A 24,889-nucleotide genomic window follows, 5' to 3' on the forward strand; every position below is an offset into this window, starting at 1 on the left:
GCCCGGACTGAGCATCCGACTCACCACATCTTGACCTTTTTAATCTCGACGGAGCTATCCCATGTCTTGTTGGGGAATGAGCATGTGCGCTTTCACCTACCTCCTACTGCATTTTTGTGTTCCTTGAGGATGGAGCAGTCCACGACATATTTGAACTTCCTTCTTGTCCTGACCTGCATAACCTAACACAGCAGACGTATGCACCAGGTTACTCTGGGCTGATTGGTTCGCAGCACGCCCCCTCGTCCAGACTCCACGCGTGCGATCTTAGCTTGATTGGTTAGGTATTGGGCTTGATCCGCAGCATGCAAAAAGTTCCCCGAGCCTGACTTCCAGGGTGCAGCTAGAACCTTCGTCTCCTTGGAGCCTGGCTGGCTGGATGCGGCGTCGAACACGCGGGTAAGCGCATGTAAGAGAAAAATAGGTACATACATGTAACCAATCAAAATCTCCCTATAACCTGACTGACACGAACCAAGCAACCAATCATACACCTCTTGTGCGCAATAAGCCTGTCCTAGCCGGCCTGGCTCCCTCGTACGAGGTGGGCTACGCTGAGAAGAGAATCAATCAAACCCTCTGAAATCTGAGCACTGGTCGGGGAAGGAGCGGTGTTGGAGAGCTGCCGGACGAGAAGTGACAGCAGTGGATTCTTAATTCCTTGGTCTTACGTCGCTGTTTCGGTTGTTTATGGATTTGACGTTAGTCACAAGTACATTTTAAACTGGAAGCACTCACTAGAGCAAACCCTATTTATCAAGTCGTCAGCCGAAGTTACAGTTGCCAATCTAGTTTGGGCCGGTTTGGGGTTGAACTCAACTACATTGGGCTTTTCTAGGCCTTCAGTGGGTTGGGCTATACTCCAGGGGAAAAAAAACAAAAATGAGTGGGAATACTAAAGCCCTTATGCACATCAGCATGGTGTCCTTTTCGCAGTTGTGTACTTGACAAAAATCATTTTTTAAACGATGTACTTGACAAAATCTTGCAGTTTCTATAATGTTTATGCCTCTTCTTGCTTCTGCCCAGCAGTTCCTTCATTGTAAGTTTTTCGAGATGAATTGTTTAGAAGTTCACCTCAAAACCAAGAGCTCTTTTATACTCTCTCTATTTCATAGATCGTTTTGGTTTTCCTAATTTCATACGTTTTGCTATGTATCTAGACATAACCTATAGGTAGATGCATAGAAAAAAATCTGTATCTAGAAAAGCTAAAATGACCTACAATTTGGGATAGAGGGAGTAGTTGTTTATAGGTACCAACATTTACTTTGAGGTACTTTTTTCTCCTTTTTTCACTCTTGATTTGGAAAAGACAATTAAAAAAATTAAATTTATGGCTCCCCACACATTGTGTGTGGTGGTCGGCGACACCGAGAAGACATTCATCCTTCTTGATCCTGTCATCCAAGGCTCATGGAGGATCTCGACATGGTATCAAAATCCAACCCCACCCACCACCACCACCACCATCATCATCACCAATCGCTGACCTCACCTTTTCTCCTAGTCCCCTCTGATTGGGCGCGGTGTTGACCTCCACCTCCACAGGTTGAGGCCCCTCTTCATACTAATCTGAGATTAGGCTCAAGTGACACGCTTGTTCCAAATTTGGCGATCAATTTTTGTTATTTTATAGTAGCCTACGTGGTGTAGTAGATGCCTGACTTGGACCTGTCAGATGTTATTGCTCCTAATCTAAGGGTGGAATTAGCTTTTACTAACGATATGTCATATCCTTTTGCAGTGCAGTTTGATGCTATCCTCAGTCATCTCAAATCATTAAGCAGTGGTTATTTTTTTACCAACAAATGTTGGTAACATGAATTTTAACTGTTTCAAAATCACAATTCATATAGAATTCATAATCTTTGATTTGTTTTGAGAGCTCAGTCTACCATGCTTAGAATGAGCTATTTTGTCATCACACTCTGTTGTACGGCCTAGTTGAATGAGCTAGACGCGGCAAGTTAGCAACTTTGAAGCTTCTGGAATGTGAGATCCTATATGCTAATCCACATTATTTATCTTTTGCAAGCAAACAAGTACAGGGGACCATACCTTTCTAATATGTGCTATGTTGTAATTATAATGTTAGTTTCATCATGATTTGTGAATTGTTGATTGAGATGGCACATTTTCACTTATTTATCATGCATAATGTATTGCATTTTTTTTACTATTTTTGTATATAGGGTAACGTGATCGGAGTACGTAATTGGTCAAATAACACTTTTTGGTTGAGAACTATGAAAATTGGTTAAATTTGAAAATGTTGAGGAAATAGCAAGAGTTAGTTAGCCATTTACTGTCAGGCCAATATTGGGACAGTATAGGCACTTGTTTCAGTTAAGTCACTCTAGTTTAACATCTCAATTCAGAGTTATTTTATTTTCCATACTATGTTAATTTCTTTTTTCTACCTCTTTGTATCTTCTAATGACTTAGGTATGTGTACTTATAATTTTGAGGAAAGTAGAGAATTGTTAAACCAAAGCGTAAAATATAAACTCCAAAAGTTTGCATTATATGCAATTAGACCATATTACTGAAATAATAATCCTTGCTCCGTTACTGCATTTTACTGGTGAATTTTGTCATGGTATCCGTTGCGCCTGGTTGTTTGGTTGGGTGTTGACGGTCGTTAAGTACCAAATATGACCGTCAATATACTCAAGAATAAAGGAGGGTTGACATTTCTTACATGCATATTTGGTTTTGAATAATGTAGTTCCACTTGTCCTTAGAGATTATTTGATTGTAGGTGAAATAATATAAAAGGATGGAGAAAGCACTGGATCCAAGAAGCGCGCTTCCAACCAATAGGAGGTTGCCACATGTGCCTCCCATGGATTGAAGGGCCCACAAACTACCACAACTGTCTCAATCCACCGGATAACGCACGCAACCGTCATTGGGATCCACCAGGCAGTCACCTGGAGAAAGGCGGTTGCAAGAAGGACCCACATGGGGTCGGCCAAACCAGGGGTTCAGCCGAACCGCCATTGGCTCCTCTTGCCTCCAGCCTTCACGTGGCAACGATTGACAGGCCCCCTATGTCGATTATGGGATATTCCTCGAAGATTCCCTGCCAGAGCCGCCTCTTGGAGCCTATAAATATAAGGGTAGGGGCTCCATTCTAGGACACACACCACAAGTGAATCATTTTATCCCTCTTAGCTTCCAAGTTAGTGGAGTTAGGCTAGAGTAGCTCTCCTTCAGGTTCTAGGTCTCCTTGGAGTCTAGAGTATAACTCTTGTATCTTTTATTCCTAGGTTGACATTATTCTATTCAAAGTATACATATTCTTTATATAGTATTGTCCTTGGTTCTTATATGCATGAGTTAGAGATATACGCTCATATGTTGGTCGTATACCTTGCTATCATAGTATAGGCTTATATACTCTCATGTATGCCTTGAGACCATGCTTCAGTACATACTCTGTGTGGGGACCGTCCCTCAGGTGTCCCCACTTAAGCAATACAGTGCCATTTCCTGGACCAGAATCCAGCACCAGCATTAATCGGAATGTTTATCAAAGTAAGAGGGGAGAAAATAGAAGGGTTATGATGGTGTCATCTTCACCTTTAAGGAGTAAGCAGGAAGCAATCAATGCACAATGGAAAGATGAAAGCTGGCTCCCTAGAAGACCTGACAAAACAAGCAAGATTGAGTACTTTTGCCAAAAATACTCAGCAAGTATCTTAACGTTGAAAAGTTAATGACATGTAAGGTAAATCAAGGTAAGATTGGAGTTTTTATACAGAAAGTTATTTGTATGCAAGGTGTAACACCGTTGGGGCTTTTTAAAAGGAAGTTGTTATTATGATAATGTTATTTTAAGGGGTTATGAAACTATCTGGGTAAATTTTAGTATTCAAAATAGAGGATAAAAGCATGATCAAGGGTTGGTGTCAAGACTTGCCTTGCTTGTTGAGCGACGAAACCGAATCGTTAAATGGATGGCTACCTCCGAGGAGAACTTAACTTACTAGTAAACAAAGAAATAAACATGCAACCAATCACCTCAAAGTTATCCAAAGCTCAACAGAAGGGTTTTAAGAAGGGTTGTGAAGGGGGTGGGGCTGTGGGATAGGATTTAGACGGCTTTCCTAAGTTTCTTGTGATTTCCTATATGTCATGTGATTTCTCCTATATTTTATGTGGGTTTCTTGATGTGAGCGCATGGGTTTGAGGATGACTTGATGGTGGTTTCTATGCTATGGGGTTTAAATATGTGCTAAGAATTTCCTAAGCTCTTAGGAATGATTTGGAAGTTTGGCATGATTTCTAATATAAAGAAAATAGGATTTATTAAGTGGCTTCCTAGTTTTGGGGGTTTAGGACATAAGTTTGGGGAGGTGAACTCATGAATGTGTCTAGAATATATTTCTAATATTTTTAGGAATTTATTTGATATTTGTTGATGATCGTTAAGTACCAAATATGACCATCAATATACTCATGAATAAAGGAGGATTGGCATTTCTTACACGCATATTTGGTTTCGAATAATGTAGTTCCAGTTGTCCTTGGAGAATATTTGGTTGCAGGTGAAATAACACAAAAGAATGGAGAAAGCAACTATACTCATCAATATACTCATCAAAACATATTTCATAATTTGCATAATAATGATGTTAGGTAAGATTTTAGGAAATTCCTATATGATTGTTGTTCGATAGATGAGTTTGAGAGGAAATTGGTAGAGTTCTTAGAGATGAATCAAGTTATAAGTCAGGACAATTGGTTGCATTAAATGTATCAAATGAGGAACCTATGGTGTGCTGCATATTAGGAGTACAATGTTTCTTAGGATTGAGGAGCAACCAACGGAGCGAGAGCCTAAGCTCTAGACTTCATATGGACATTGCTGTTAAAATGTCATTATTTGACGTGCTACAACACTATGAACATTGCCTTGCAATATTGCGCAGAACTGAGGCGAAGTTTGACATTGAAGTATTGCAATCCGTTCCATTCATAGAGCCAGATGCTTCAAATATTGATAACCACATTGCCCAAGTGTTCACACCTATGGTCTTTGACCTGGTCAAATGGAGCATACATGCTGCCAGCAAATGCATTCTCCTTGAATTACTAAATGGATGTGATTTGATTTTCGTACATTGTGGTTAGGAAGAACAGTACAGAGACAAATTTTAAGGTGCATTGTGTATTGAAGGAAGCCTCGCTGTTCTTGCCGTAAGCTGCAATGCAAAGGCACACCATGTTCGCACATATTCTATGTTTTGAGAATATTGCGAGTATATTGACTTCCCAAGTGGTTGCATGTATATTGACTTCCCAAGTGGTTGCATTCCCAACAGGTGGATGACGAGTGCAAAGTCAAGATTTCCTCCAACTACAAAAAAATAGCATATATGATTAGTCGAAAAGCCTGGAGAGGTACCGCGAGTTACGAAACTTGAGACATGCAGCATCCTTTAAGCCATATTGGCCTACTGAATCATATGAGCGTATGAAACATGCTCGGCAAGGAGAAGCTAGGACCCATCTAGTGGTAAAAAAAAATGAATGCATAAGATATGGTCGCTACTTCCACAAAACAGCAATTTGATTATAGAAATGGGGAAATATTATGGATCTTGTGCATGTGAAAGGCCGAGGTGGACTGAAGAAAAGACTGAAGGCAATGAAGAAGAAAAGATCAACAATTAAATGCAGTCGTTGTCATCAGGAGGGTCACAATTGGCGTACTTCAGGATCACACAACATTTTGATTAAACCATATGGTGCTTCCCTCGCAAGGTCGAGGTAGTACATTTTATAACTCCAATTTAATCTAGCACACTCCAAAGTATACACCAAGGGACACATCTCCAGTTGGCAGGTTTCTTAAAAACATACATGTCCTTCCTCCGTGATGTTTTTCGAGGTTATAAAAAACTTCCACTTCCACCACATGAACTCTAGTTTCCATCACAAGATCATGAATTACAACTAATCAGCTCAAAATTACAAAAGTATATGAATAATAAATATGTAGAATTTCAAATGTGCATATCATGTGCCATATAATTAAATACCGGTTCTTCTTCCTCAGAAAAACGATAATGAAAATAGGATAGGGAGATGAGGTGGGCCAACTAAGTTAATTCATATACCACATATTAGAATATATATTTAACATGTTCTCATTCTAAAATTTAAAGGGCCTCATTAAAAACAAATGAACCATAAGTTCTTTAAGAAACTTATTTAAATAAGTTTTTCAACAAACTTGTTTGAAGAATTATGTTGGCAAACTTGTTTGAAGAAGTTTGTTTTACAAACTTGCACGAGGAAGATTTCTATGGAACTTTTGAAGAAATTTTCATGAAAAGTTATGTTATAAACTTTCTTAAGAAGTCGTCCTAAAACAGTCCTTCTGATAAGTTCTCGAAAAAATATCTCCTAAAAGTTATCATGAGAAATTGTTATGGGAAGATGCGGAGAACAAAAAATATCAAGAGAGGAATTTGTCATTGTTGTAGCGTTTGCCTTGTCTCCTGGGCTTGTTGTCCTAGTCATGCTCTGTCTCGACCTGGACACCAAGCTCACCATGTGTCTATGGTGTCGCCAAAATGAGCACATCCTGTTAGCTTGTCAATGCTCAAGTGTCAACCTTCCACGTACATGTACGCCGTTCCCTTCCGTGCGCCAGGCAGCATAAGTAATGGCCCGTACGCAAGTTCTCAAGCTGGAGCTCTTCAGCTCCTTGCTAGGTCACTGGCATGGTATGGCTCGCGTGGGCGTGGCAAGCTGCGTTCATCGGAACAGGATCGACCGCGCGGCGGCATGGAGCAGCCGTGCAACCGCAAAACTTCGGCTTGGAGTCCCTGCGACTAACGGGGGAATAGAGAATACGGTGGGTATGGAGAAAGGTAAATTTACACTTCATTTCTACTATATATGGCGTTCACTTCTTTTTCTCTCCCGTAGCTGTAGTAAGAGAGTGTGTATATGGCATTCAACCGCATCTTGGCGTGCCCAGAATTGGAACCTGCAAGTTGGTGCTACAGCCAGAGTGCCAGTCTTTCACGACAGTCATCCCCGGCCACCGCTACGGATGCCCTGAGTGCGACTACGGATGCAGATGCGAAGGTCTGGCTGCAACTGCAACTGCGATGCAACATTCTCAATCTTTCAGAGCGACAGGGCCAAAAGAAGTAAAGAACACCTCGATGGAGCCTCAAGATAATGTCCACTCGGTCGAAGTTCCCAAAAGTGAACTGTACATGGAACTCCCTCAAATGCTGTTCTGACGAAAGAGAGTTCTCAACCCTAAGGCAGGCAATACGCAATTGTTGTGCTGATCTCTCTAGCAAAGTTACCAGGCGTCTTGCTGCTGTACAGCGGGGCGCATGGGAGCCTGGGCCCAAATCCAGCACGGGCCAGCTCGCCGAAAACAATGGAACAAAAATGGCCCGTGTGAGTTCAAGAGCCACGCTCAACCTGGTGATGGGCCGAATGCTGATATGCCTTCTCCATCCAGCGGGTTTTGTACCTTTTGTACCACGCACGACCCCAACCAAGTTAAGCAACAACACTAAGCCAACCTCCGTTACCCTGGCTCTTAGCTCAAATGCTCAACACAGGATGAAGCCAAGAGCTAGGAACAAACCGTGAGAGCTATCTCTGGATGAGTACTGGTGTAGACCCTGCTCGTTTTTTTTCCCAAAAAAAACAGAGATAAAAACTTACGAATTCTGCACCAGGCAAGCAGCGCTTCGCCGACGTGTCTCAACCTCCAGCACGTTGCTGCCTCTCGAACCAAGATCACGCGTTCAATCACCCCCTCGACACCACCTAACCACCACCCAACCATCCGTCCCGGTGATTAATCAACGGCACAGCCACACCACACCTGCGCCGTCAGAGACCTGAACTCCGATAGATATATTTCACCGGCGCCAAGAAAATAAACCCCCATCACACGCTTGGCGCTCTGCGGCTGTGCCACCTGCAGCCCAAGCCGACCCAACGCCCCCCCTCGCCGCAGTCAGCAGCCTCACCATTCACATGCACATCCAAGTATCCAATAGATACAGACATACAGTGATCCACCACAACAGATACAGACATACAGAGATCACCACAACCGCGAGTCAGCCACCCAGCGTTTCTCCTCGACGCCGCGCCTTTCGTTTTCGTTTCCGTTAAGCCCCGCCTGGCCGCGCGCGCTCCCGACATCCCCCGTGTGGTCCAGGGCGCTGGTGTGCACACGGCGCGCGGCCGCCGGCCACACGGTGCCCCGGCGCGTTATCCCGAGCCCTATCCCATCCCACCGTCCCCGCCGCCGAGCGAAGCGAGTGGCGCACTGGCGGATGAGGCGCCGAGTGGCCCGGATCCACCGGCCCAGGCGAGCCGCACACGTACGCCGGCGCCGCGCACCTGTCGGCACGCGGGCGCGGCGCATCTATTTCTCGAGAGCGCGCGTATAAGGAGGCGGCACGGAGCAAGGGGCACTCTCACAGACGAATGTCTACTTGCTTCGCTGGGTTGAGCATCGTCGCAAGCCTCGGCACCCCCAAGCCGTCCTCCGCCTCCGCACGCCCCAGGCTCATCAGGAACGCGCCCGTCTTCGCCGCCGCCACCGCCGTCGTGGTACGTACGTGCATGCATCGATCAATAATGCATGGGCATGGGCTCACTACTGTACCGCACTGCACCGACCACATTGTACATGCATGCATGTCTATCCACTTTCTCTTTTCAGTGACCATGAGCCTGAGCTGTGTAACTAACAAGTTGGCACGTGTCCATGTCCTTGCTATTATCGGCACGTCACACGGCTCTTCACGAAATGCACTACTGCAAAAAGCAAAAGCCTCCCTTGTCCCTTCCCACAATCTCGGAGGTTGGTAGCGTACAGACCAGGACTTTCTGAAACGAAACAGAATCCAAGTGCCACGCGAGTGTGCAAAACGGACCACACGGTCAACTAATGATGCACCTTGCATTGCCACCTTTGGTTAATTCTTCAAGCTCAAACCACACTTTTCCTGCTACAGAAACATACGTGTGCCATTGCCCTCAATAACAATAGATTTTTTCCTTAAAAAATAAACGTTCGTGTCTTTTCCTAAGAGCATGGAGGCGCCGCACTGTTCCGTTGTACCAAGAGCCAATAACAAGGCCCAGTCTGCAAATGCGGCACGCCATAACCCATAACCTCATGTTCTACCCCTCCGTTTCTATTTATAAGGCATGACATAACTTAGCACAGTCTTCCAAATTACACTTTGACCATTCATTTATCTTATATCATATTATTTATGGTTATAAACTTATGATCATTGTAAAGTTTATTTAATTACGCATCCAACCATATAAATTTTATATTATAAAAATAAAAAATTGGTAGTTAAATTGCTAGTTAAAGGTTGTAAAGTTTGAATCTAGATATGTGCATGCCCCTTACACATAAAATTTCATTTCAACCAATCATTGCATAGTAGTATATACCAGGTCATACTTTTTCTCCTGCTAATCTAATCATTTCCCCGTCCACCAGTAGCAACATCAACATGCATGTCAACCACTGCACCCCGCAATAGAATAGTCGGGAAGGGAGGGGGTTTCCAAAGAGGTGGCCAATGATGGTGCTAGTTTAAAGGCCACAGCTAGATAGATGCTTTGGAAAGAATATATATAATTCCCCAAAAGTCTCAAGTTTCAGGGAAGAAAGATGCAAGTACACTTGCTTAGGCGTGTAATGGGTGGCCTTTTCCCTAAACAAAGCGATAAGGTGGGGAGTAGGGTCGTCAGTGGACTCGTTGCATGATGATAGCAACTCCACACAAAACAGTTAAACAGAAGATGTGGAGAGCTAGCCCCCATCCGTCTTTTGGCTTTTCAGTTCCGTTTTGAACCATCACGCATCAAGAAATCCAATAACCGACCATCTATCAATTTAAGCTTTATAGTGCGCGTCAACGTTAGCTTTTTCTCTTTAGTAACGCCCATGATTTCCCGCGTTGCTTTTGCTCACTGTTGAGTTTTTTGCAGACAGAGCAACGAACTACCCACCAAGAGATTCCTTGCAACTTCACAAAAGAAAAAAAAAATCTTCCTTTTCATCAGTATCTGGGAGGGGGGAAAGAACTTTGCTACGTATTGAACCGGTGGAAAAAAAAAGGTTACAGTTCTCTGTGGTAAACTGGCAGTACTTAGTACTAGTAGTAACCAAGTTTGTTAGCGCTAGGCAGTAGGAGGAGCCCAGATTTTCGTTGCCTTCACCTCATCACGCTGATGCGAGGCGCACGGCTTGACACCGATCGCACCATGACTCGGGTGGTGCATGCAGTCCAAACCTGTCGTAGGCTATAGCGGCTGCCATTAGATATGCACTAGATACACGCGAAAAGGAAATAGTAGAATAGCTAGCCCCAAAGGGAACCTCATCCCTTCGATGGTTGAGCAAGCAACCGTTGCATGTGGAGTATATTTAAAAGTTCACGATTAGTGCTAGTGGTTCCTCATTAGTAGACCGTCATGATGATCGATGAGTAAGCACGGCAGCCTAACATACCGGATTAGGAGGGCGCATCAGGGGGACAAGGTCTCGATGAGCTGAGCTCGACTGCAAGATCAGTCTCCAATAATTTAGGAGCTGGTCCGTGGTCCGGGCGGTTGGCACTGGTGAAGGGAGTAATTTAGGCGAGCCGATAAGGAAGATTCGGTCCCCAAGGCCGTGCCATTGGTGCCCCGTCGTCCGGCGATGCGACGAGCTAAAACGACCTCTTCTCTGAGAGTGATTACCCCATGGGGAAGTAGAGTAGCAGCCCCGTAGGCAGGCAGATGGCAGTCTGGCAGATCTGGGTGAGTGGGCATCGAGATTCCTTGGTTGTGGGAAACAACCCCTGGGGAAACGTTTTCTCGATCGGGGTGTGGGGGAGGCAGCAAAAAGGAAAGGTTCCCGCAGCCAGCAACCTGGCCGTGGCCGGCGCCACTTGTGCTTTCGCTCTCCGTACCCGCAGCTGTGCCTCCCATCGCAGAGCGTCATCTGCCCAGTAGCATATGGTCAACTGGTCCCTCCAGCCTTGGCCTCAGCAGATGACGAGTGCCCGTTTACCTCTTGAGCTCCTGGCCGAACTTTTCAGTCCGAATGACTCTTGGGGTTGCCTGACCTTTTTCGTACACCAATAAACATTTTTTCTTCTAGAGCACCTGATTTCATCGGCTCAACTCAAAAGCAGAGTTGAGCACACGCGTCCGCGTCACATACAGATCACGGGCGCCTAAGAATTAATTCAACGACAAAAAGGGGATAAGGCTGTTGCCGTTCCGTCCACAGAAGCCGCACTCACTCCCCCATTACCATTACTACTGCTGATTTTTCTCCTGCACGCTCTCGCTCACGCTATTATTGCACGTGTCATGTTGCTAGTAAGCCGACGAACGAGAAGCTCATCAAAAAGTCAGACGAGAGAGAGGCGAGGAGTAGTAGCATCCAAGCCGGCCGGCCATAGGAAGAGGAGAAGATGAGCGGGTGCCTTTGCCTCCCTAAAAAGAAGGAGGGGGTCTCCGCAGCGAAGCAGTCCATAAATTCCCCCGCCTCGTCACTCCTCCAGAACCAGAAGCCCACCCAACCTCCACCTCCTCCTTCCAAGAAGGTCCGTTCCCCTCCTCCCTTCTCCGTCCTTCCTCCTGCAGTAATCCCCATCCATCCGTCACTCTTCTTTTTCCTCTCTTGCCCCCATCGCTCAGTAGCACAGCGGCTGCAGCTGCCCTTTTCTTCACCCCCTTTGTGCTGCTGCAAAGCAGATCCCTGCATGGCTGCATCCCTATCCCCATTTTAGATCACCTTTGCGCATGCTCCCTTGTGGTCTGTGCGCAAGGAGGCCAGAAAATTTCTTCTTGTCCCTGTCCCTCTCCCTCTCTCCCTCTCTCTCTCTCTCTCTCGAACTGCATCACCAGCATACAGGGTAGTGCCTTGGTGGGGATGGCTAACTGACGATTTGTGTCTGATCTTTGGTTGCAGGGCATGGACGCCGTCGAGCGCTTGAAGAGCGGGTTTGACAAGTTCAAGACCGATGTCTATGAGTAAGTCACCATCAATTGCCCCGCGTTCGATTTCAGTTTCATGGCGCTTGATTTGCTTCGAGAATTTTGGGACCTCCCACTGACGACCCTGCTTTGCCCCCCGTGGAATTTCCTCCTCGCAGCAAGAAGCCGGAGCTGTTCGAGCCGCTCAAGGAGGGCCAGGCACCCAGGGTATGTGCTTCCTTCTCCGCCCTATCTCATCACCCTTGTAGACTGCTAAGATTTTTGTCTGGAGCGGCTCCGGCCGGCTGGAATCCTCGTCAGAAATCATGGAAAGCTTAATTTAGCCAAACCGCGTTCAGTAACTTGGGTTCCCGTGGGGTCCGGGCAACGCCTGGTTGGCTGGCCCACAGATTTGGTAGTACCTAGTACGTCCTGGTTGCCCAGGCGTCCAGTTAGAAGCAAGCTCTGAACAGTGTCGCTGGTACTAGCTCACCATCAGGATCCCTGCATTACATTCTCGTTTGCATCTCCCAGGCAACCCTGCTGCCATCCGTTACTGTTTCATTTGCCGAGGTCAGAGTCGTGGTAGACAAGCGGAAACGGCTTGTCCTAATTGCATGACTTAACACTGACGGGGACAGCTTGTCTCCATTAGCGGCCAGTGGCCCGTGATCAGGTTGGAGAAACTGAAACTGTTCTTGTTGGACGAGCCTGCTCCACGGGGCACAGCCTTTTCAACTGTGCAGAGAGAGATTGTAGTGGATAGCAACCACCCAGGCACTAAAACATGCGCACGGCGAGTGCATCCCCATGTGCAGGCCATGTTGGTGATTTGGGCGTTGGCCTTGTAAATTATTGAGAGAGATGTCGCCGTCCCTGTATAGGCTCACTTTCTGGACTGGTGGTGGGTGATGATGGATATAGTATAGTCTTATTTCCTTCTCGTTCCTAGTATAAACCTGCTGCCAGAATCTCGCAAGTACAGAGTTTTATTGTTTTCTTTATGGGGGTTCTTGGCTGGCATCGATCCCATGCGCCTAATTACTCCATGCATGCTGTAGTTAGCTGGTTCCAGGCCCAAGTAGTCTAGTAATTTTATTTGCAAAAAAAAGTGGTTGGCGTCTTAATCGGTCTGTGGGAAACTAAGAACTAGCAACTAGCCGTGTTGAATTCAAAGTTCAGACTAGTTGAATTTTGTCAAGGTCTCCTGCATCGTTTTTTTTTTTTTTTTGGGGGGGGGGGGGGGGGGGGGGGGGGGGGGGGGAGTATAGTGCTCTAGTCCATCATTACACTATATGGTGGTGGTGAGTAGGCATTTCAGATGTCTCATCGTTTTGAAAGTTCTTTTTGACGCTGCACAAATCATACACTAAAAAGTGACGTGAGCTCCAAGTTTCCATGGCTATGAATAGAATGGAAATGCAAGGTGAGCCATGCCCACATAGACAGGTGATAGGTCCAGGATCCCATCATTCCATGGCTAAACGTGTGGTCCAGCCATGATTGAGCACAGGCCCTACCTGGCAGCTAGCAACCTGTCCTGTGGCTGTGGCGCACTGGTTCCTCACCTCATAGAATTCGTTCTTCATCAGCATGTAGAAGAGTAGTTGGTTTGAGCGTGTCCTCTATTCCCAGCCATTGCGAAAAGTTAGGGGCATAAACATTGGCCAGTGCATGTTGCTTTAGCCTTCAGAACATTTGTGTATTCGCATCCATATCTCACTGGCCATGCTGATCCTTGAAATATATGCTATACTAGACACGTCTCAAAGTGTATAAAGAGCAGAAGATGATTGCATCACGCCATGCCCCTTGCCCCCTTTCCAAACCCTGGCCTCCCAAGTGTGAGCTAATCCAAATAGGAACGAGGTTCCTTTTCCTAATCATCCATGGACATCGTGTCCGTCCATCCATTGTGGCTGCTCTTGTCACCAAGCTCAATCTGCAGTGTGGATTTGGCAGTTTTGATCCGGCCTTTTGCATGCAAATTGTTCTCGGTTCATGCATGCAGGCTCGCCTTTTGCGTGTCAACTTGCCCGGAAATATTCTTGCTTTACGCTTGCGGCTTCCTCGCCGGGAATGGGATCACGTTTTGTTTCTGGCCCGTTGATCGCCCCGGGAGCCACATGAAAGTCGGCGTAGAATATCCTCGTTTCGAGTAGTAGCAGGGAACCTTCCTGCTTGGCTTTTGTCCATCCTGCCCCCCTGGTAAAAAGTGGCTCGGAACAGAGACAACCAGGAAATTTTTCAAAAACAGAGACAGCCAGGTCAAAAGCGGTAGCCTTTTTCGAGCGCAGTGGTACCAGCATGCAATCCAGCAGAGCCACCAGAATCGTGTACTCCACCGATCAGCGCCGATCTGCCTACCTGCTTATCGATAAGAGCCGTGGGGGGCGTGAGATGTCCATTAGCGATAAGACTGATTAAGCGTGCTCTTTTCGTTAACCTGATGCTTGATTTTTCTTCTCTTTTGTTAATGATGCTGATTTCCCCCTTTTGTCAACGCTATGCTGCAGTACATGGTGTTTGCCTGCTCCGACTCCCGTTGCTGCCCGTCGGTGACCCTGGGCCTGCAGCCCGGCGAGGCCTTCACCGTCCGCAACATCGCCGCCATGGTCCCACCTTACGACAAGGTAAACACTGTCTGACTGACTGACGCATGGACATCTGTGTTTTTTCTTTTGTTTGGCCGGCCATGACCACTGGTGTGTCTTTGCCTGTCGACTGCTGCGTGCGCAGACCAAGTACACCGGCATTGGGTCCGCCATCGAGTACGCCGTCTGCGCCCTCAAGGTGGAGGTCCTCACCGTCATCGGCCACAGCCGCTGCGGTGGCATCAAGGCGCTCCTCTCCATGAAGGACGGCGCACCTGACAACTTGTAAGTAACGGTGGAATTAAGTTACAGCTTTGGATCGAGGAACCTATCCTGCAGCTTGGTGTTTCTGACTCGAGTACTATCTCTTTAATCAGCCACTTCGTCGAGGACTGGGTCAGGATCGGCTTCCTCGCCAAGAAGAAGGTGCTGACCAACCATGCCTCGGTTCCGTTCGATGACCAGTGCACCCTCTTGGAGAAGGTATGTTTGAGCTACTCAATTACCATGGCGATCTTACTTTCCCATACAGTAGCAGTGTTTGCAGTGCCAATTGCATCTACACGTGTGTACTGCCTGGTCTGCATGAATATCGAATTGGTTTGCTCATGAAAGGATCCTGCATTTCTGAATATTTTTGCAGGAGGCCGTCAACGTGTCCCTCTACAACCTCCTGACCTACCCCTGGGTGAAGGAAGGTGTGGCCAACGGGACACTCAAGCTGGTCGGCGGCCACTACGACTTCGTCAACGGGGTGTTCTCCGTGTGGGAGAAATAAGCCACCCGGTTTATTCATCATACATACATACCGAAATAATGCATCCAATCGATGTGAATGCATGAGTACTTACTACCTATTTTCGGCCGCTACATATATATCAGATCGGCCGATGTGAATGTAATAAGATATAGCATTTTCTACCGCTTTACGACTTCTATGTACTATATGATGCGTAATTTGGCCGCCTTGTGGTCAAAAGACATCAGCTATGTATAAGCCGTTTTACTACCATGGCTATGTATAATTTCATAATATTTTCGTCAAGAGTTTACCTTTTACTACCCCTTCATGTTGGCTTCTTTGTCTGTCCCCTTCCTGGTTGCTGATGCAGTATTTTTATGTGATAACAAGAATAATTTTGTATGCATTAGTAGCTTAACTCAAGATATTATATATTCCTCGGTAGAGGGAGTATCATTATGACTACACTTTATGCTGGAAAATGCACGTCTTGAAGAAGAAAGTCAATATTACAATGTAAAGGAACGGTAAACTAGAATAATGCCATAGTTTTCCCCCTCCTCCTTTCCTTTTAAGGCTAAAAGCCTTAACCACTGTACATACATTCTTTTTCACATGTATATACAAAAATATGAATAGGGGCCTCTCCTGCCGTTCCCTAAAAAAAATGATCCTAAATAATAACTAAGCTGCTTCATTACTTCAAAAAAACTTCTTCAGACATTTCTTAATGCAAAATCATTAAGAACAATATCAAGATCAATGCTATACATGAAAGTAAATAATTGTTACTGGATTTCAATGTCTAAAACTAAAGATCTAACATACTAAATGAATGATTAATGAATTAACAAATAAGTCAATAATTCACGCGCGATGATGGACGACAATTCGGCGTCAGATGTACTTGATGTTGCCGGCGTTGAGTCGAGGATGAGATTGATGTGTTGATCGCTGACGCCTGAGCCGCGTAGGGCTTGCAGATTGGGCCTCAAGGGGTCGGGCTGTCGGGGATAGCAGATTCGTTGTGAGCTGTGATTGTGACACAGTCACGCAGAACGGCCGCCACCCGGCCCCCTCGTCTCCTCGATTGCGGCGGCGAATAGACGAAAGAGGATTCATCTTCGTGCGCATGCCTCCTGACTGCCTGCATGCTGAGAGCGCTGCGCGGCCGGACTCTCCAGCCTAGAGGCCTGCTCAACAGGGGTCTTTTTTTTTTTCAGCAAGTTACCGAGGGGTATCCTGAGGTAGTAGATTGGTTGGTAGGGGATCGTCGGATCTGAAACTCGAACGTAAAAGTGAGGACACAACACACCGATTTATACAGGTTTGGCCGCCAAAGTAGTGTAATACCCTACGTTCTATTTGGGGTGTTGTATATTGCGCCCTACGTTTGAGTATTGTTTGGTGTTGAGGATTTTGTCCTCTGTTGTGGTTCTATGAGCTCTTCGCCTACCGATCTAGGAACCCCTACCCTCCTTTATATAATCCAGGGGGGATTACTAGTCGGTTATAAGGAAGAGTCCTAGTAGGATTACAGCGTATGAGTCTTAGTAGGATTATAGGGGAATCCTAATAGGAGTCCGTCTTCTTCCTTCCTTGCGGGTACTGGGGATTTATCCTCGACAAGCTCCCGAGCGCTTCATAGTCAAATGCAGTAGTCTTCGAGTACTTTTCAGATCCTCGCTGAGTAGTTTTAGTGCTCCTCAAGTACTTTATCTGGTTAAATCTTCAAAGTTCCTCAAAACTGTCATGAGTCTATGGGTTGCTCAAGCCCTTGATCGACTTGATTTTATAATCTTCATTGTGACATGTAGGGCGGCGAAAGTTGCACTCCATATGAAGTAGCCCCTGAGCCTTAGGTTAAATCGAAAAAGTAGGCTGAAGGTTAATAAAATCTTAAATCTTCTTCTTTCATCTTGAAAAATCAACTGTTAGGTGTAGCTTATCAGCCCCCGAGCCTTGAAATGATTAAATAATTAATTCAAGGGTCTTTAGTCTTCACGCAAGTCGTCTTTCGAGTAGTCATTTGGTGTCCAGCCCCCAAGCTTATGTGCCAAGTAAGCCATAGGAGCCACGTCGATTAGTTATTTGGCGCTTAGGCTCCGAGCTTGGAAACTAGTTGAGCCATTGAAGATATTTCGAGTAGTAATTGGTGCTTAGCCCCCAAGCCTGGGAACCATTGGAGGTACGGTGAACGTCCTAGAGAGTCGTCGTCGAAGTTTGACCTGCAAAAAGAGATGCATACATTATGTAGCATATTGTAGAATTTGGAACTACTGAAATTTATTCAGTGATGAATATAATGTAAATGTTGTGTGTCATGTTCTTGTTTCGGCCATATTTTTCCCGAGTAGCTATTCTATTACGTTTAGGCTCTCAGTCCCTATTTAACTATTGCCACTGCGTGTGAGATCTTTGTCTCCTGTACGTGTATTGGCACTGCTGCTACGCGTTTGAAATCTTTGTCCGTGTACGTGTCCTAGCGTTTAGGCATGACAAAAGATTCGAGATTTTCACGAATTAAGGCGTGTTCTGCTCGAGAAGATTAACAACCGCTAAGACAAGACATTTAAAATAAGTAGTCGGTATTGCAATAAAAAAATTGCATGATTGCGCGTAAAGTAGTCATTGAGACTTTTCTACCTTTTTGGCGAGGAGAGCGCGTGTTTGCCGCATATAGAATTTGTGCCTCACTAGGGTGTAGCCGTTGTGAGCCTCCAGCACTTAGTGCACCAAACTTCGTGGCAGAACCTCCTAATTCAGTGTACCAAGCCTGTGGTGAAGCTTTCGGAACTCGGTGCACCAAACCCGTGGCGGTAGCCTACATAATTCGGTGTACCAAGCCCATAGCTGTCGGGCAACATGCCCCAGGAATAATTGGCAAGTGTAGCTCTGGAGGGTAATTTCCGTCAAGAGTCGTACGCAAAAAAGTACTCAGCACGTTGCCCTGCATGCGGAAAACAATCCAGAAAAGTTATATGAAATAATTAAAAAAGTGACTTAGCTTGATTTGTGGACGATTGTCAACAAAGCCATGTCGATTGTTGATGAAGCCAACTAGTCGGAGTCGATTCCGACTAGTTGTTGATCGCGTGGAACCCGCCCTCGACTAGTTTTGTAGTTGAGATGAGTAGTTGAAGTAGACCGTCCTCGACTAGTTTTCTAGTCGAGACAAGTAGTCGAAGTAGTCGTCGGCGACTTGATGCGGCCGGATGTCGGGGTAGCGGTGCTCGCGTACGTCTTCTATGTACGTTAGGTTATGATTTTGAGATCTTGTGGTAGCCTTTCATGTGCGTGTAGCACAAATCCCTCAAAGTTGCTTTTCACGGAGAGTACTCGGAGCTGATTATTTGCCTCACTCTGCGCGTGATTGTAACAGATCTTTGTCATTTGGGGAATTATGACGTGGGTCCCTCGATCTGCCTAATCTCTCAACTCGAATCGGATTTGCCTCTACCTTGATCGAAGAGCCGCATGCCTACGGCGGAAACCGACTCGGTTTTCGACTAGAACGCGGAGCGCATCGATTCTGTGTCGGCGTAGATTTGTCTGGTCGGAACTCCAACTCGGCAATTTACTTCCTGTTGTGTAGATTGATCTTGATGATGAGGTCCTTCAAGCTCGCCCGATGATCTCGACGATCACCCCTACCTAGCGCGCCAAATGTCGGTGTTTTATACCCGGCAACATACCAAGGGGTTTCCTGAGGTAGTAGATTGGTTGGCGAGGGATCGTCGGACCTGGAACGCGAAGGTAAAAACGAGGACACAAGACGCAGATTTATACATGTTCAGGCCGCCAGAGTAGCGTAATACCCTACGTCCTGTTTGGGGTGTTGTATATTGCGCTCTGCGCTTGGGTGTTGTTTGGTGTGGAGGATTTGGTCATCTGTTGTGGTTCTATGAGGTATTCGCCTATCGATCTAGGGACCCTGCCCTCCTTTATATACTTCAGGAGGCGGGATTACTAGTCGGTTATGAGGAGTCCTAGTAGGATTACAGGGTATGAGTTATAAGAAGTCCTAATAGGATTATAGGGTGTGAGTCATAGTAGGATTATATGAGAATTCTAGTAGGAATCCGGATCTATCCCGACACCCTCCTAGCATGAGCCCCTCGCCGTGGCTTCTGATGCATAGGGCTAAAGCTGGGCCTTTGTGGGGCACGGCGATGGCGTGGCTTTGATGAATCAAGGAAGCGGCGGAGGATGGGTAGAAATTCCAATATTTAACACCCAATACGCTCTCACTGAATTTGATAACTAATTTGTAGGCCTTTTATTTGAAATTTGACACCGGGCTACGAATCTGGTGTTTCTCCTCCCTTTTGTCTTCACTTTTTTTAAGAAAAATCAAACAAAGGTACTAATAATTTTTTTCAAGCTTACCATTCCGGGAAAAAAAAAGGAAAAATCTAGAGTGTCGTATCCTGGGTACATAGTTTACCTGTGCCTGCTGTTCAGTCCAGCCTACCGCTTTCCCTCTGCTCGTCCCCGCCGGCTCCGCCACCGGCACACGTCGCGACTCGCGATCCCTGCCCACCGCGCCGTTTATTACCCCATCTCTCTCGAGTCTCCATCATGCTCCTTGTACTCGTTTCCCGGCAGCCGGATGGCACCCCAGCCCCGGCGCCACGCGCGCCCGCGCCTGCCCGGAGCTCCCATCAGCCGGAGGTCAAGGCGAAGGCTTGGACCTTTGGGAGCTCGGTGGGTTAGTGGTGTACGTGTGTACCTGTCCATCTGTCCGGTACAAGAACACGTCCCGGTCTGGACTGGTTCGCCGTTTCACGCATCCATCCGTCCAGCTGCACGACCGTCGACCGCCCGAGGAGGGGAGCAGGCCGGAAAAGAAGGTGAGCCGCTGCTTCCCGTGCCTCCCCCTCCTATAAAAGGACCCCCAGGGAGGCATGGACGGGGCAGCAGCTCTACAGCGAACCAAGCCTTTCTTCTACAGTCTTCTCAAATCCTCGAGAACCAGAGGTCCACCCACCTTCTCCTCCACCGCACAAAGGTCAATCCCCCTCCCTCCTCCATCCATCCTCCATGCATCGGACCATCTTCTTTTCCTTTATAGGCTAGTCACTCACGATTCGCATGATTCTCTCTCTCTCCTCCTCAAGAAATCCCGCATCAGGCGATCCTGTTGTGGACGCATGGTACGGTAGTGCTCACGACATGATCTGTGGTTCTTGCAGGCCATGGCGGACGCCGTCGAGCGCTTGAAGACCGGGTTCGAGCAGTTCAAGGCCGATGTCTACGAGTAAGTAATCCGAGCCGCTAGCTATTTTCTGAAGCCTTCTGCTCCATGATTCATGCATGGTGACGGTGCGGAGTGAATTGACCTTCTGACGATCTGTCTCCTGTCGGCAGCAAGAAGCCGGAGCTGTTCGAGCCGCTCAAGGCCCACCAGTCCCCCAAGGTATGCGCTGTCATGTCCTCCGATAATCCTTGTGGAGTAGCGAAATGTTCCGTCCTGCGTGTTCTTGTTATACTCGCCAGAAATTTCCGAAGCTGTAGCCAGTTTCTGAATCCGGTAGATTTTGCAAAGTCTCGCGGGGATCTGGATTGGCAACCATCTCCTAGTATCACATCGGGAATCACGGGTCCCCATTTGCCACCTACCCTGCCGTTGTCCGTTGATCTAGCGGCCCTATCCGCGTACAACGCCGGCGTGCGTGTGTGCACACAGCATTTGGTCTGGGTCAAAGTTGACAAAATGGGAAAGAAAAAATAAGTGATAGAAGTCTGCTCTAATACGTATGCTAGAATAAAGAAGTTCATAAATAGTAGTATATAGCTATACCAGCTGTAAGAAATTAAGAACACTACATATATGGCATCTAAATATACTTATAGATGGACCAACATAAAAAAAAATATCAGATAGATACGTAGTACTCCCTCTCCCCGTTCCAAATTATAAGTCGTTTTGGCTTTCTAGGTGCATAGTTGCTATGCACCTAGATATTGTGCATGTCTAGATGCATAATAATATATATGAATCTAGAAAAGCCGAAAGGACCTATAATTTGGAATTTGGAAACATTTAATCTTATCTAGTTAATTTATACATTTTTAAATAAAGAAAATGTTTCCAAAAAAAAGTTAGAAATGCTTAGCCGAAAATAATCTTAATTAAATAGACATGTTGTGATGGGAGGAGTAGTATAAAAGAACACAGTTTGATGTGGACTCTAAACTGTATGACTGGAAATGTTGAATGCTCCAAGTTGCGCCCCGAACTAAAGATTCCATACGTTTTCTAGCCACGGTCCATCTTGTCTTCACTCGCAAGTAAAGTAGGCACGAACGAAAGGCCAGGCTCCTGTTGCTGTTAATCAGCTCCTATCACCCGCGTTTGCCCCTTTGGTGGGAGCTAGGAAGAGGCTGAGAGCAATGGCCGTCAGGTCAAAAGTAGCAGCCTTTGTTTTCGTATCGCACACGTACACACTCTACCGACGCTGAATGTTCTTCTCTGCCGCTGATGGTTGGCCTGCAGTACATGGTGTTCGCCTGCTCCGACTCCCGCGTGTGCCCGTCGGTGACCCTGGGCCTGCAGCCCGGCGAGGCCTTCGCTGTCCGCAACATCGCCAGCATGGTCCCACCCTACGACAAGGTACGCTTCCGCACGGACACACGCCTGCTAATTCTGCCACATGTCGCCGCCACTTGGCGGGCATCGACGCCGCCTCGACAGCTGACGTGTCACTGCCTGTCGACTGCTGCGTGCGCAGACCAAGTACGCCGGCGTCGGGTCCGCCATCGAGTACGCCGTCTGCGCCCTCAAGGTGGAGGTCATCGTCGTCATCGGCCACAGCTGCTGCGGCGGGATCAAGGCGCTCCTCTCGCTCCAGGACGGCGAGGCCGACAAGTTGTAAGCGACTGAAAAGAAGATTCAGAAAACGATGGCGTTGAAACTGAATTATATGTGTATCTTATTGCATCGTTATTGTTTGACTCGAGCATGTATGTTCTCTCTGTTGTTTGATTACCTGTTCAGCCACTTCGTCGAGGACTGGGTCAGGATCGGCGCCCCCGCGAAGGCGAAGGTGCAGGCCGACCACGCCTCAGCTGCTTTCGAGGACCAATGCTCCATCTTGGAAAAGGTACGCTTTGAATTGAAAGATTTCTCTTGGATCTTCATCTTGAAGACTACGTAGCTCGAACGGAACGATTTGCTCATGGAGTGTTTTATTGGATTTCTGAATACTTCATCTTGCAGGAGGCCGTCAACGTGTCCCTTGAGAACCTCAAGACCTACCCGTTCGTCAAGGAAGGGCTGGAGAAGGGGACCCTCAAGCTGGTCGGCGGCCACTACGACTTCGTCTCCGGCAAGTTCGAGACATGGGAACCCTAAGAGGCCAACCAGGCCAGTACACCATATACCTACAAATATGCTCCCGATCGATATATATGACTGCGTGGAGCACAACTAATTCGCCCCTATACAGCCATACCGTATTGCTCTATGTGGACTGTAATAAGCGATGCAAATTTCTACCGTGGAGGATTTATTTGTTTTTTTTTTGTAATGTATGATGCATAATTTGATCGATCTGTGGTCAAAAGACATCAGCTATAATGATCTTTTCATTAATATTATCATGAAGAGAGAAAATAGTTTACCTTTTTATGCTACCTCTCTTGCTGTTCCCCAACTTTAATTCTGACTCTTTCTTAAATGTTGATGACTTTTCTTTTGCCACGACGTGCTCTTGGGTTTAGCAATTATGTCCCTGATTTCCACAGGATGTAGCTGCCAACGTTGCAATCCTGCTTTATTGAATAAATCTCCTGCCATTTGTCCTAAAAAAAAGTATCTTTTTGGTTGATTTGTTCAGAGAACACTGAAAACAACTTCATACACTGCATACGAATCAAGAAACGTTAAAAACGAAAGCGAAATACCAACATCTTTGCAACAAGATTTATGAAACAAGACACATACTTAATATGTTTTGAAGTTATTTTATACAATTGTCAATTTATGTTGATACCAGTTTATTTACAAACTGTATATCAACTTATAGCGTATTTTGGATGTATCAAATCCACTAGTTTATCTAGAGGAAAATAACGCAAGGACAAATAGCAAGTTATGCTACACAATGCAATAACTTGTACGTCTATTACACCTTTAACTTCCACAACAATTTCGTGTCAATTTATTAATATCAAATTCGTAAAGAATTTGTGACAACTTCTATATCCTTAAAACTTATGCAACGATAATGCGACGACTTATATAGGGACAATGTACCAATTTATGTAGAGATAATGTAGCGATTTATGTAGACACTTCATATACGTAATAACATCTTGTAAAATTATTTTTTAGCAATTTATTTATATAGTTTATTAATAAGTGACACATGTGTAGCTACACACTTAATACATATCTAACTACTGCACATCAACATAAGTTGCAAACACATAAACACTTTTTTGAAATATATGCATCACGCATATAGTTTTATAGAACTTATCGCAATGAATAAGGTAGTGCAAACGGAAATTCTAACAAGCACTCCAAGATAAAATTACCATATTTTAAAAAATATGAATGCTTACTGAAAAACTCTAATTTAGCATCTCCACGCCGTGATCCACTTCGACATCTACCTCAGCCTATGTGCATGCTCAGTCCAAATTGAAACAAATTATTGCGGATCAAATTAATTGACAGTGGTGGTCCGTCAAAACCGGGTGCATACCGTGCGGGGTCTGCTGGTTGGTAGCTTGGGTCAGGCCGCACGGCGTTGTGTGCTCCGTGGATGCCTACCTGTCGCATAGCCATCTGTTGTGCGCATAGGTAGGAGTGGAATTCAACCCGGAAGCAATTTGGCCCATGAAGTGAAGAAGAAGCCGGCCCATATTCATTGTTAACTGCTACTTTCACCTTTTGTGGAGGTAAATGAGGTCCACTGTAATAGACTTTTTCTTGTTTCCTTCCTCCTTCCTTTTTCCTTCTCTTTTTATTTTTATTTTTTCTATCTTTTATTTTCTTCTCATTTTACTTTTATTTTTGGTAATAATAACCTTTATTACTTTTCTCATATTTAATTTTTTAAATCTACTTTTTCATTTTTGCTTTTACTTTTTCGTTCTTATTTTCTTTTCTTTTGGTAACACTAAGTTTTCCTTTTCTTTATAAAAAATTTTCTTTTATTTTTCTATATATTTATCTTTTTTATTTATTTTTTCATTTTATTTCCCTTTTTTTCTTTTCATTTCTGTACCACTAGCTATGTCCTCCCTCCGTATCAAAATATTTGTCGCTACTGAATTTTTCTCACAACTTTTGACTATTCTTATTATTCAAAATTTATTGCAAATACGCGACAAGATAAGTGAAGCTTATAATACATTTGATGGTATTATAAGTCACAAACAAAATGAATGATACTTACATAATTTTTTGAATAAGACAAATGGTCAGCAACGAATGGTATTCGTAATTTTACATAATGAATGAGAAAGTCAGCAACCACAAATATTTCGATACACAGGAAGTTTATAATTTTGTTCGTATGTAAAAAATATTTTTCACGATGTG

General features: G+C 45.5%; 1 long non-coding RNA gene and 1 pseudogene across 1 annotated transcript; both read left to right on the top strand.

Annotated features, from left to right (window-relative positions):
* The first annotated feature begins 8,445 nt into the window (after window positions 1-8,445).
* LOC117855863 (carbonic anhydrase, chloroplastic-like) lies at window positions 8,446-22,971 on the top strand (annotated as a pseudogene).
* On the top strand, window positions 8,620-10,055 carry LOC140222721 (uncharacterized). Its single transcript, XR_011898173.1, has 2 exons — window positions 8,620-9,934; window positions 10,018-10,055. It is a non-coding gene; the product is annotated as an uncharacterized lncRNA (long non-coding RNA).
* Window positions 22,972-24,889: the final 1,918 nt, after the last annotated feature.

This window comes from Setaria viridis, chromosome 5 (assembly GCF_005286985.2).
Source record: "Setaria viridis chromosome 5, Setaria_viridis_v4.0, whole genome shotgun sequence".
Taxonomy (NCBI): domain Eukaryota; kingdom Viridiplantae; phylum Streptophyta; class Magnoliopsida; order Poales; family Poaceae; genus Setaria; species Setaria viridis.